Consider the following 15,102-nt stretch of genomic DNA (forward strand, 5'->3'; position numbering starts at 1 on the left):
ATTCCTCTAACTTGTCAAACCACAGACTTATGGGACTGTGCCAACTTTTTTATTTAAGTATCGTTGCAGCACGGATGTCTCCCATAGATGAGCGCTGAACAACCACAGGCGAACATCTGAACAGGTAATATATTTATTTTGTATTAATGAGATTCGTTTTTTATTTCAAGCCACATACTGATATTTCTATAGTGTACAATACTATACTGTACTGTACTGTGCTATACAACCATACTTTTAAAAAAGGGGTTTTGATTTCTAATTTAACTATGGCAGGAATTTCCTTGAGAAATAATATTTTGTAAGAATGTTGATTTTATTATTAGTATTTTTTGCTGAGACACAAAGGTGCCATTTGCCAGTAGCACAACTATCGTAACATATTCATGAAAAGAACGAAGAACCAATTCCTAATCTTTTTGCAAATCCATATTTGATTTAAAATGTCAAGAAATCTCTTCTTTAATTAACTAATTTAATAATTTGATTTAATTAATTTCTTACATTTGCACCATTTTCTCAAACTATCACACTTACTGTACATACATAAAAAATGATGCGCATCTGAGGATCTGGAACAATATGACTTAAAAAATATTGATAATATTTTAATATAGTAATTTCATTGAAACATAATACACACACAGCTTTGAAAAAATTTACAAAATGAAAGTAATGCCTTCCATAAAACAACTTTTTAAGATTGTGAATTCATTGATTAAAATAAATGTTGATCCAAAATGATTGTTCTTTTAACCTCTGTGTAAGATATATCAGACATGTGTTTGCCGCTAGTGCCGATGTATCTCTTTGTCTTCAGCGATTAAAGAATTTGACTACTTGCTAAGTATAAAAATACGGCCTTTTTTGACTGTGTGTACTGTGTAATCCTCTGCAGTATCAATTCAGTGCTGAATGACAAACGGAGGAACAAGACTAGGTTGAACATCGGTTCGTCTTTCGCTCGTCCAAGGGCTGAAAAGCCAAGCTGAGGCGGCAACTAATCTTCTAGACAGGTATGCCAAACCGAAAGTTTGATGGTTATCTAAATGGGAATCTACACGCAGATTGTGCATCAATATTTATAAAGCAAAAATATTATCTTGACTACAAGTCAAAGCACATTTTGTATTTTTGTTTGATACTGCCATATTTAAATGATTGTGTTGAAGTGTGGGGCAACACCTTTATGAGTCATTTAAAACCTTTAATTACATTACAGAAAAAAGCTGTGAGAATGTTGCTTAATGTACAACCTAGAGAACAAACAAACAAACTAGTTATTGAGTCAAGGCTGTTAATTTTAATAGAATTACAGACGGCTTTAGTTATGCATAAAGAAAAAAACAGAATACTGCCAGAAAATATGCAAAACAAATTAGTTTTGATTTCCGAGGATGAGCCTAGGCGGAAATAAAATGTTAAGCATCAGTTTGCACATACTACTTTAAAGCAGATGTGTGTCTCTGTAGTTGGCGTAAAGAAGTGGAATTCTTTGCCGAATGATTTAAAGGGCTGTAAGAACGTTTGTAAATAAAGCGTAATTAGACAGGATGAAATTTACTTTTGATTGTGTTCTTGTTATATCTTTCAGTATTTGTATGCAACTGAGACTGAAAGAATATTGCTTTTATTTTAACTTTTATAGGGTTATTTCATTTTTTTCTTTTTGTTATTTATTTTAAGTAGGGGCAGGTAAAATAAGATTTTCTTCTCTCCCTGCTCCCTTCCACCATGCGCTATAAATATATATATATAGGAAAAAAAAACAGTATAAGTGTACATATTTTTGTAAAGTGTACATGGGTGTGATGGGTCTGTGCAGTCCCTGAATACTTTCTGTTCTTTCTCATTTGTTTGTTTTATTTTGAAATTGTACTTATTATATTTGGATCACAGGATTGAATTTTGGGCCTTTGGAAAATGGCAAGAGAAATCATGTTGCCTGTACTGCTTCTGGGGTTGATAAGTATGAATACATTTCAATAAAATACATTTAAATTAACATGTATTTCTGTTGATACTTTTATATCACTGCATTAACTGACTTTGTTTATTGATGTTAACAGACAGATTTTTTACAAATGATATCTTAATATTTGTTTTCATAGGTACGGTGCTTGCAAGTGAGTTGAAGTTAAGATACTATCTTTGTCATTTGTTCAAGCTCTTAATGGGTTAGTCATAAAATCAGTAGCTCAAAGCAGTTCTTACTTCAGGAATAGACCTATATCCCCTGGATTACAGCAAATGCCAATGTTAATGAAGGGTTGTACCAGAGCAACATTATTACATACCAATACCAGTAAACCAAAGTAAGCAGTAGGTGTTACTTGACTCAGAAACAGCTCTCAACAGCCTAGGTTAGGGAGGTATCACACTAACAAGATGAATAATGCCAGGCTGAAAGGCAGTGTCTCATCGCCCCCTTCTGGTTGCACCTGGGATGTGTTAGGAAGTGTAGTCTGATGCGTCTGTATCTGAAGCCAACAGTGATGTTGTGACATACTATAAAGAAGACTGTAAAATACAGATTTTCAGGTGGTGTTAGGTCCTTTGTAAACTAGACTCAATTAGACCCTTTTGAGCTGAGACTTTGACTTCAAGTGTCCCAGTTAGCTGTGTCTGTAGCCCATAGTGATGTTGTGTTTCACTGACACACTATAGAGAACACTAGGTGAAAAGCAGATTTTCAGGTGGTGTTAGGTCCTTTGTAAACTAGACTCAATTATAGCCTTCTGAGGTGAGACTTTGACTTCAAGTGTACACATTATCACATATCATTTAGCTGACGCTTTTATCCAAAGTGATTTACAATGACCAATTATAGGGACATTCTCCCTGGAGTAACTAAGGGTTACGTGTCTTACTCAAGGGAATACTAGTGGTGGTGCTCCTTGCGGGATTTGAACTCACAACCCTCCGATCTTCAGCCCACCTCACTATCCATTAGACCACCACTACCCTCTATATATATATTGAGTAAATGGGATGCTGTTAATTTTGTTTCTGAGTCTGCTGTGAAAAAGGTATATTGTAGTTGTTTAGTATATATGTAGGAATATAATAGTCCATTCAACCCCAAAAGCACATTTATGTCAGTTTGAAGAAAAGTTTAAAACATGGTGCATTTATGTCTGTTGATACTTTTACATCACTGCATTAACTGACTTTGTTTATTGATGTTAGCAGACTGATTTTTTACTAATTATATCTCAATGTTTGTTTTCATAGCTACGACGTCTGCTCAGACTACAGGTGAGTTGACGTTTAGATAATAGACCTATATCCCCTGGATTACAGCAAATGCCACTGTTAATGAAGGGTTGTACCAGAGCAACATTTTTACATACCAATACCAGTAAACCAAAGTAAGCAGTAGGTGTCACATTTGACTCAGAAACAGCTCTCAACAGCCTGCTACACACTAAGAGCAGTAAAAACAGGACAACAGCAAACATGCCTACAGCAGTCAGACTGTACATACCACTGACATTACATAAACATTAAGGAGACCTAATGAATGTTTATGCCATTCATCAAGTGTCATTTGGTTAACTATGACACATAAGTGTATGAGATGTTTGTGTTATGACTGGTTAACGTTAATCAAGATAATTTATACTGTAAATATCTTTGTTATAAGACCAGCACTAATCCTCAAACTTAAAGAAACCATTTTGATCTATGTGTTACCATAACATATGTATCCCCTAACGTCAAACACATTATCCTTCAATGTTGGAGGCTTTTTCCATTGACTTTTAGACCTGCTACGGTATGTTAATGTCAAGTTGTCTTCACAAGGACATCCCAAACAATGAAGTAACATTAAGCTTAAATGTAAATATTTGACTTGCTTGATAGCCAAACCTACTTAGGTTAGGGAGGTATCACACTAACAAGATGAATAATGCCAGGCTGAAAGGCAGTGTCTCATCACCACCTTCTGGTTGCACCTGGGATGTGTTAGGAAGTGTAGTCTGCTGCGTCTGTATCTGAAGCCCACAGTGATGTTGAGTTTCACTGACACACTATAAAGAACACTCGGTGAAAAGAAGATTTTCAGGTGGTGTTAGGTCCTTTGTAAACTAGACTCAATGTGACCCTTTTGAGCTGAGACTTTGACTTCAAGTGTCCCAGTTAGCTAAGCCAGTGTTCACATTATCACCACCCTGGATCTATATTGAGTAAATGGGAGGCTGTCAATTTTGTGTCTCAGTCTGTTGTGAAAAAGGTATATTGTAGTTGTTTAGTATATATGTAGGAATATAATAGTCCATTCAACCCCAAAAGCACATTTATGTCAGTTTGAAGAAAAGTTTAAAACATGGTGCATTTATGTCTGTTGAGACTTTTACATCACTGCATTAACTGACTTTGTTTATTGATGTTAGCAGACTGATTTATTACTAATTATATCTCAATGTTTGTTTTCATACAGTAGGTACGACGCCTGCTCAGACTACAGGTGAGTTGAAGTTTAGATAATATCTTTGTCATTTGTTCATGCTCTTAACGGGTTCGTTATACAATCAGTAGCTCAAAGCAGTTCTTACTTCAGGAATAGACCTATATCCCCTGGATTACAGCAAATGCCACTGCTAATGAAGGGTTGTACCAGAGCAACATTATTACATACCAACATCGGCGTCATTTCCACTGGGGACAGGGGGGACATGTCCCCCCCACTTTTCAAAATCCTGTTTGTGTCCCCCCCACTTTTCAAAATGGGTTTTTTTTGTTTTTTAACGCAAGTGGTCATCGTCTTTGAGGAGCGTCTGTGTGTGTGTGGCAGGAGCACATTTTGTATGAGAGAGACAGAGAGAGAGAGAGACAGAGAGAGAGTTAGGGGGTTGTTGTTAGCATCTGGTGCTAGTTTGGAGCTAACGGAGATTAGAAGCTGTTTCAACAATTAGGAGAGGGAGAGTCCTCTCCTGTCGGACTGAGAAGCTGAGATAACGTCAGTTTAGGTGAGGTAAAGGACTCGCTGAGTGATTATATTGTAAACTTTAGTCTAATTTATCTCAGTGGGTCTCAAACGGTTTGGTCTAAACAAATACTTTCATCTATTTAATATAGTTGTTCAAAATAAGTAAAAAAATAATTCCAATGTCAGTAAAAAATTAAAAACACAGTTTGAAAGGCGAGTGATTAGTAAAATACGCATAAATAAAAAGAAAGAATGCAGACTAGGTAAGATAAAGATAGGAGAGAGGAGTATATCAATGATGTGTTATTGGTTGTGAGCATATTCTAATGTTTTTTGGAGTATTGAAATATATACAGTTCTGTTTCATATGAGTGTTGAGAGCTGTATCCATAAATCTCTCAATTTGTGCACCAGATTGATGCCTTTAACTTCAATTTAAACAAAAAAATCGTACCGGGGGTCCATACCCCCGGACTCCCCTATAGGATGTGAGGTCATCACAAATAAAACAGATTCATGGATAGATAAGTTTGCACACTCATTATATGTACTACACATCTTTCTTGGATCAGTTAACACAATAGTTCCAAATATATATTTGTAGAAAGGCCGGAAATGGAATTAAATCGAGAACAATGTGTCCCCCCCCCACTTCTCAAACCAAAGTTACACCCTCGCATACCAATACCAGTAAACCAAAGTAAGCAGTAGGTGTCACATTTGACTCAGAAACAGCTCTCAAAAGCATGCTGCACTCTAAGAGCAGTACAAACAGGACAACAGCAAACATGCCTACAGCAGTCAGACTGTACATACCACTGACATTACATAAACATTAAGGAGACCTAATGAATGTTTATGCCATTCATCAAGTGTCATTTGGTTAACTATGACACTTAAGTGTATGAGATGTCTTTGTTATGACTGATTAACATGAATCAATATAACATATACTGTAAATATTTTTGTTATAAGACCGGCCCTAATCCTCAAACTTAAAGAAACCATTTTTCTCTATGTGTTACCATAACATATGTATTCCCTAACGTCAAACACATTATCCTTCAATGTTGGAGGCTTTTTCCATTGACTTTTAGACCTGCTACGGTATGTTAATGTCAAGTTGTCTTCACAAGGACATCCCAAACAATGAAGTAACATTAAGCTTAAATGTTAATATTTGACTTGCTTGATAGCCAAACCTACTTAGGTTAGGGAGCTATCACACTAACAAGATGAATAATGGCAGGCTGAAAGGCAGTGTCTCATCACCCCCTTCTGGTTGCACCTGGGATGTGTTAGGAAGTGTAGTCTGCTGCGTCTGTATCTGAAGCCAACAGTGATGTCGTGTTTCACTGACACACTATAAAGAACACTCGGTGAAAAGAAGATTTTGAGGTGGTGTTAGGTCCTTTGTAAACTAGACTCAATTAGACCCTTTTAAGCTGAGACTTTGACTTCAAGTGTCCCAGTTAGCTAAGCCAGTGTTCACATTATCACCACCCTGGATCTATATTGAGTAAATGGGATGCTGTCAATTTTGTGTCTCAGTCTGCTGTGAAAAAGGTATATTGTAGTTGTTTAGTATATATGTAGGAATATAATAGTCCATTCAACCCCAAAAGCACATTTATGTCAGTGTGAAGAAAAGTTTAAAACATGGTGCATTTATGTCTGTTGATACTTTTACATCACTGCATTAACTGACTTTGTTTATTGATGTTAGCAGACTGATTTTTTACTAATTATATCTCAATGTTTGTTTTCATAGGTACGACGCCTGCTCAGACAACAGGTGAGTTGAAGTTTAGATGATATCTTTGTCATTTGTTCATGCTCTTAACGGGTTAGTCATAAAATCAGTAGCTCAAAGCAGTTCTTACTTCAGGAATAGACCTATATCCCCTGGATTACAGCAAATGCCACTGTTAATGAAGGGTTGTACCAGAGCAACATTATTACATACCAATACCAGTAAACCAAAGTAAGCAGTAGGTGTCACACTTGACTCAGAAACAGCTCTCAACAGCCTGCTACACACTAAGAGCAGTACAAACAGGACAACAGCAAACATGCCTACAGCAGTCAGACTGTACATACCACTGACATTACATAAACATTAAGGAGACCTAATGAATGTTTATGACATTCATCAAGTGTCATTTGGTTAACTATGACACTTAAGTGTATGAGATGTTTGTGTTATGACTGGTTAACGTTAATCAAGATGATTTATACTGTAAATATCTTTGTTATAAGACCAGCCCTAATCCTCAAACTTAAAGAAACCCTTTTGCTCTATGTGTTACCATAACATATGTATTCCCTAACGTCAAACACATTATCCTTCAATGTTGGAGGCTTTTTCCATTGACTTTTAGACCTGCTACGGTATGTTAATGTCAAGTTGTCTTCACAAGGACATCCCAAACAATGAAGTAACATTAAGCTTAAATGTTAATATATTTACTTGCTTGATAGCCAAACCTACTTAGGTTAGGGAGGTATCACACTAACAAGATGAATAATGCCAGGCTGAAAGGCAGTGTCTCATACCACCTTCTGGTTGCACCTGGGATGTGTTAGGAAGTGTAGTCTGCTGCGTCTGTATCTGAAGCCAACAGTGATGTTGTGACATACTATAAAGAAGACTGTAAAATACAGATTTTCAGGTGGTGTTAGGTCCTTTGTAAACTAGACTCAATTTGACCCTTTTGAGCTGAGACTTTGACTTCAAGTGTCCCAGTTAGCTAAACCCGTGTTCAGATTATCACCACCCTGGATCTATATTGAGTAAATGGAAGGCTGTCAATTTTGTGTCTCAGACTGCTGTGAAAAAGGTATATTGTAGTTGTTTAGTATATATGTAGGATTATAAAACGGACAAGTCAAATCAAGCAATCTGATTGGTTCTTAGCCGTGATATACTGAACGTATACCACGGGTAGAATTGTAAATTACTTTTCACAACAAGTCAGTATCCCTCCGCGTCTGAGAAAAACAGTATACCGTTGGCTGAAAACATACTGGAACAAGAAAGCAGCGGAGAAGTAACGGGGCAGAAGCCCTCCTTTTTGACGCAGCGGTCCAGTCATAGACTTCAAATGGCAAAACATATTCAGTGTGCATTTCCTTTGGCATTAGGGCAGGGATATCTAGATACATTTGAAGGTTTAACATAATGAATTGTTCTACTTTTAAAGCAAGCAACGATGTTTTCAAATCTGTAATCAAAGAGGTCCGCAAAAACGCTATCGACCAATCAGATTGCTTGATTTGACTTGTCAGTTTTATAAATATATTTAAATTTCTTCCGTTACGAAACAAACTTACAAAGCATAAAATGGAAACATTTAAGATTAACTTCGACCTCCGGGGGGGTCTTACTATAGTATGGAGGAGTGCATTGAGCAGTGCCTATCTCCAGAAAAAAAAAAGCACCTAAACTACAACATGCAGAGCTACGTGAAGAGCAGGTAGACCAACTGGAAAAGTACCACCATTGAAAAGCTTTCTGATGCGGGTTTTGAAACAAAGCAGAGAAATTATGACCGTTAGTGGCCACAGGTGCGAGCTAAAGCCCAATCTCGGGGACCGGAGAAAGTGAAGCAATATTCTCGCCACGCCTAGCAACAGCCTCGAACAACCTCAACCTATACAAGTGACCACGTAAGCCATGCTACTGATGCTGGACAGTTTTTCAGTGGATGCACAATAAACAGCAACATACACATTAATGTAAATAAACAGCCAAATAATGGATCAACGCTCTCTGTCTAATATGTTCGCTTGCTGTTAGTGTTGTTGCATAGCAACCACCGTACACTATGTTTTGTGCAGAAGGCAACGGAGGGACTATTTTATTTTGAACATCATTATTTACTAATAAAAACTATTTAAACTAGAGTGTGTATTTTTCTTTCATATTGCCACACTTGGTAACCGTTTTATAAAAGCAATAGCTCACTTCAGGCCGTGATATATGCTCATTATATCACAGCTAAGGGGGTTGTCGAGCCTCCGCTTCGCGTCGGGCCGAACCACGCCCCTTAGCTGTGATATAATGAGCATATACCATGGCCTGTCGTGAGCTATTGCTTAAATATAATAGTCCATTCAACCCCAAAAGCACATTTATGTCAGTGTGAAGAAAAGTTTAAAACATGGTGCATTTATGTCTGTTGAGACTTTTACATCACTGCATTAACTGACTTTGTTAATTGATGTTAGCAGACTGATTTGTTACTAATTATATCTCAATGTTTGTTTTCATACAGTAGGTACTACGCCTGCTCAGACTACAGGTGAGTTGAAGTTTAGATGATATCTTTGTTATTTGTTCATGCTCTTAACGGGTTAGTCATCAAATCAGTAGCTCAAAGCAGTTTTTACTTCAGGAATAGACCTATATCCCCTGGATTACAGCAAATGCCACTGTTAATGAAGGGTTGTACCAGAGCAACATTATTAAATACCAATACCAGTAAACCAAAGTAAGCAGTAGGTGTCACACTTGACTCAGAAACAGCTCTCAACAGCATGCTACACACTAAGAGCAGTACAAACAGGACAACAGCAAACATGCCTACAGCAGTCAGACTGTACATACCACTGACATTACATAAACATTAAGGAGACCAAATGAATGTTTATGCCATTCATCAAGTGTGATTTGGTTAACTATGACACTTAAGTGTATGAGATGTTTGTGTTATGACTGGTTAACGTTAATCAAGATAATTTATACTGTAAATATCTTTGTTATAAGACCGGCCCTAATCCTCAAACTTAAAGAAACCATTTTGATCTATGTGTTACCATAACATATGTATTCCCTAACGTCAAACACATTATCCTTCAATGTTGGAGGCTTTTTCCATTAACTTTTAGACCTGCTACGGTATGTTAATGTCAAGTTGTCTTCACAAGGACATCCCAAACAATGAAGTAACATTAAGCTTAAATGTTAATATATTTACTTGCTTGATAGCCAAACCTACTTAGGTTAGGGAGGTATCACACTAACAAGATGAATAATGCCAGGCTGAAAGGCAGTGTCTCATACCACCTTCTGGTTGCACCTGGGATGTGTTAGGAAGTGCAGTCTGCTGCGTCTGTATCTGAAGCCAACAGTGATGTTGTGACATACTATAAAGAAGACTGTAAAATACAGATTTTCAGGTGGTGTTAGGTCCTTTGTAAACTAGACTCAATTTGACCCTTTTGAGCTGAGACTTTGACTTCAAGTGTCCCAGCTAGCTAAGCCAGTGTTCAGATTATCACCACCCTGGATCTATATTGAGTAAATGGGATGCTGTCACTTTTGTGTCTCAGTCTGCTGTGAAAAATGTATATTGTTGTTGTTTAGTATATATGTAGGAATATAATAGTCCATTCAACCCCAAAAGCACATTTATGTCATTTTGAAGAAAAGTGTAAAAAATGGTGCATTTATGTCTGTTGATACTTTTACATCACTGCATTAACTGACTTTGTTTATTGATGTTAGCAGACTGATTTTTTACTAATTATATCTCAATGTTTGTTTTCATACAGTAGGTACGACGCCTGCTCAGACTACAGGTGAGTTGAAGTTTAGATAATATCTTTGTCATTTGTTCATGCTATTAACGGGTTAGTCATCAAATCAGTAGCTCAAAGCAGTTCTTACTTCAGGAATAGACCTATATCCCCTGGATTACAGCAAATGCCACTGTTAATGAAGGGTTGTACCAGAGCAACATTATTAAATAGCAATACCAGTAAACCAAAGTAAGCAGTAGGTGTCACACTTGACTCAGAAACAGCTCTCAACAGCATGCTACACACTAAGAGCAGTACAAACAGGACAACAGCAAACATGCCTACAGCAGTCAGACTGTACATACCACTGACATTACATAAACATTAAGGAGACCTAATGAATGTTTATGCCATTCATCAAGTGTCATTTGGTTAACTATGACACTTAAGTGTATGAGATGTTTGTGTTATGACTGGTTAACGTTAATCAAGATGATTTATACTGTAAATATCTTTGTTATAAGACCAGCCCTAATCCTCAAACTTAAAGAAACCATTTTGAGCTATGTGTTACCATAACATATGTATTCCCTAACGTCAAACACATTATCCTTCAATGTTGGAGGCTTTTTCCATTGACTTTTAGACCTGCTGCCGTATTTTAATGTCAAGTTGTCTTCACAAGGACATCCCAAACAATGAAGTAACATTAAGCTTAAATGTAAATATTTGACTTGCTTGATAGCCAAACCTACTTAGGTTAGGGAGGTATCACACTAACAAGATGAATAATGCCAGGCTGAAAGGCAGTGTCTCATCACCACCTTCTGGTTGCACCTGGGATGTGTTAGGAAGTGTAGTCTGCTGCGTCTGGATCTGAAGCCAACAGTGATGTTGAGTTTCACTGACACACTATAAAGAACACTCGGTGAAAAGAAGATTTTCAGGTGGTGTTAGGTCCTTTGTGAACTAGACTCAATTAGACCCTTTTAAGCTGAGACTTTGACTTCAAGTGTCCCAGTTAGCTAAGCCAGTGTTCAGATTATCACCACCCTGGATCTATATTGAGTAAATGGGAGGCTGTCAATTTTGTGTCTCAGTCTGTTGTGAAAAAGGTATATTGTAGTTGTTTAGTATATATGTAGGAATATAATAGTCCATTCAACCCCAAAAGCACATTTATGTCAGTTTGAAGAAAAGTTTAAAACATGGTGCATTTATGTCTGTTGATACTTTTACATCACTGCATTAACTGACTTTGTTTATTGATGTTAGCAGACTTATTTATTACTAATTATATCTCAATGTTTGTTTTCATACAGTAGGTACGACGCCTGCTCAGACTACAGGTGAGTTGAAGTTAAGAGATGATATCTTTGTCATTTGTTCATGCTCTTAACGGGTTCGTTATACAATCAGTAGCTCAAAGCAGTTCTTACTTCAGGAATAGACCTATATCCCCTGGATTACAGCAAATGCCACTGCTAATGAAGGGTTGTACCAGAGCAACATTATTACATACCAACATCGGCGTCATTTCCACTGGGGACAGGGGGGACATGTCCCCCCCACTTTTCAAAATCCTGTTTGTGTCCCCCCCACTTTTCAAAATGTGTTTTTTTTGTTTTTTAACGCAAGTGGTCATCGTCTTTGAGGAGCGTCTGTGTGTGTGTGGCAGGAGCACATTTTGTATGAGAGAGACAGAGAGAGAGAGAGACAGAGAGAGAGTTAGGGGGTTGTTGTTAGCATCTGGTGCTAGTTTGGAGCTAACGGAGATTAGAAGCTGTTTCAACAATTAGGAGAGGGAGAGTCCTCTCCTGTCGGACTGAGAAGCTGAGATAACGTCAGTTTAGGTGAGGTAAAGGACTCGCTGAGTGATTATATTGTAAACTTTAGTCTAATTTATCTCAGTGGGTCTCAAACGGTTTGGTCTAAACAAATACTTTCATCTATTTAATATAGTTGTTCAAAATAAGTAAAAAAATAATTCCAATGTCAGTAAAAAATTAAAAACACAGTTTGAAAGGCGAGTGATTAGTAAAATACGCATAAATAAAAAGAAAGAAGGCAGACTAGGTAAGATAAAGATAGGAGAGAGGAGTATATCAATGATGTGTTATTGGTTGTGAGCATATTCTAATGTTTTTTGGAGTATTGAAATATATACAGTTCTGTTTCATATGAGTGTTGAGAACTGTATCCATAAATCTCTCAATTTGTGCACCAGATTGATGCCTTTAACTTCAATTTAAACAAAAAAATCGTACCGGGGGTCCATACCCCCGGACTCCCCTATAGGATGTGAGGTCATCACAAATAAAACAGATTCATGGATAGATAAGTTTGCACACTCATTATATGTACTACACATCTTTCTTGGATCAGTTAACACAATAGTTCCAAATATATATTTGTAGAAAGGCCGGAAATGGAATTAAATCGAGAACAATGTGTCCCCCCCCACTTCTCAAACCAAAGTTACACCCTTGCATACCAATACCAGTAAACCAAAGTAAGCAGTAGGTGTCACATTTGACTCAGAAACAGCTCTCAACAGCATGCTGCACTCTAAGAGCAGTACAAACAGGACAACAGCAAACATGCCTACAGCAGTCAGACTGTACATACCACTGACATTACATAAACATTAAGGAGACCTAATGAATGTTTATGCCATTCATCAAGTGTCATTTGGTTAACTATGACACTTAAGTGTATGAGATGTCTTTGTTATGACTGATTAACATGAATCAATATAACATTTACTGTAAATATCTTTGTTATAAGACCGGCCCTAATCCTCAAACTTAAAGAAACCATTTTTCTCTATGTGTTACCATAACATATGTATTCCCTAACGTCAAACACATTATCCTTCAATGTTGGAGGCTTTTCCCATTGACTTTTAGACCTGCTACGGTATGTTAATGTCAAGTTGTCTTCACAAGGACATCCCAAACAATGAAGTAACATTAAGCTTAAATGTTAATATTTGACTTGCTTGATAGCCAAACCTACTTAGGTTAGGGAGGTATCACACTAACAAGATGAATAATGCCAGGCTGAAAGGCAGTGTCTCATCACCCCCTTCTGGTTGCACCTGGGATGTGTTAGGAAGTGTAGTCTGCTGCGTCTGTATCTGAAGCCAACAGTGATGTCGTGTTTCACTGACACACTATAAAGAACACTCGGTGAAAAGAAGATTTTGAGGTGGTGTTAGGTCCTTTGTAAACTAGACTCAATTAGACCCTTTTGAGCTGAGACTTTGACTTCAAGTGTCCCAGTTAGCTAAGCCAGTGTTCACATTATCACCACCCTGGATCTATATTGAGTAAATGGGATGCTGTCAATTTTGTGTCTCAGTCTGTTGTGAAAAAGGTATATTGTAGTTGTTTAGTATATATGTAGGAATATAATAGTCCATTCAACCCCAACAGCACATTTATGTCAGTGTGAAGAAAAGTCCAAAACATGATGCATTTATGTCTGTTGATACTTTTACATCACTGCATTAACTGACTTTGTTTATTGATGTTAGCAGACTGATTTTGTACTAATTATATCTCAATGTTTGTTTTCATAGCTACGACGTCTGCTCAGACTACAGGTGAGTTGAAGTTTAGATGATATCTTTGTCATTTGTTCATGCTCTTAACGGGTTAGTCATAAAATCTGTAGCTCAAAGCAGTTCTTACTTCAGGAACATACCTATATCCCCTGGATTACAGCAAATGCCACTGTTAATGAAGGGTTGTACCAGAGCAACATTATTAAATACCAATACCAGTAAACCAAAGTAAGCAGTAGGTGTCACATTTGACTCAGAAACAGCTCTCAACAGCATGCTACACACTAAGAGCAGTACAAACAGGACAACAGCAAACATGCCAACAGCAGTCAGACTGTACATACCACTGACATTACATAAACATTAAGGAGACCTAATGAATGTTTATGCCATTCATCAAGTGTCATTTGGTTAACTATGACACTTAAGTGTATGAGATGTTTGTGTTATGACTGGTTAACGTTAATCAAGATAATTTATACTGTAAATATCTTTGTTATAAGACCAGCCCTAATCCTCAAACTTAAAGAAACCATTTTGCTCTATGTGTTACCATAACATATGTATTCCCTAACGTCAAACACATTATCCTTCAATGTTGGAGGCTTTTTCCATTGACTTTTAGACCTGCTACGGTATGTTAATGTCAAGTTGTCTTCACAAGGACATCCCAAACAATGAAGTAACATTAAGCTTAAATGTTAATATATTTACTTGCTTGATAGCCAAACCTACTTAGGTTAGGGAGGTATCACACTAACAAGATGAATAATGCCAGGCTGAAAGGCAGTGTCTCATACCACCTTCTGGTTGCACCTGGGATGTGTTAGGAAGTGTAGTCTGCTGCGTCTGGATCTGAAGCCAACAGTGATGTTGTGACATACTATAAAGAAGACTGTAAAATACAGATTTTCAGGTGGTGTTAGGTCCTTTGTAAACTAGACTCAATTTGACCCTTTTGAGCTGAGACTTTGACTTCAAGTGTCCCAGTTAGCTAAGCCAGTGTTCACATTATCACCACCCTGGATCTATATTGAGTAAATGGGATGCTGTCAATTTTGTGTCTCAGTCTGCTGTG

At 37.2% G+C, this 15,102-nt stretch overlaps 1 long non-coding RNA gene across 1 annotated transcript; it reads left to right on the top strand.

Moving 5' to 3' along the window:
- Positions 1 to 16: 16 nt before the first annotated feature.
- LOC307023571 lies at positions 17 to 4,473 on the top strand. Its single transcript, XR_013803736.1, has 6 exons — positions 17 to 124; positions 899 to 1,016; positions 1,900 to 1,969; positions 2,112 to 2,126; positions 3,235 to 3,258; positions 4,445 to 4,473. It is a non-coding gene; the product is annotated as an uncharacterized lncRNA (long non-coding RNA).
- The last annotated feature ends 10,629 nt before the right edge of the window (positions 4,474 to 15,102 follow it).

This window comes from Notothenia rossii, assembly GCF_949606895.1.
Source record: "Notothenia rossii genome assembly, chromosome: 11".
In the NCBI taxonomy this organism is placed as follows: Eukaryota; Metazoa; Chordata; class Actinopteri; order Perciformes; family Nototheniidae; genus Notothenia; species Notothenia rossii.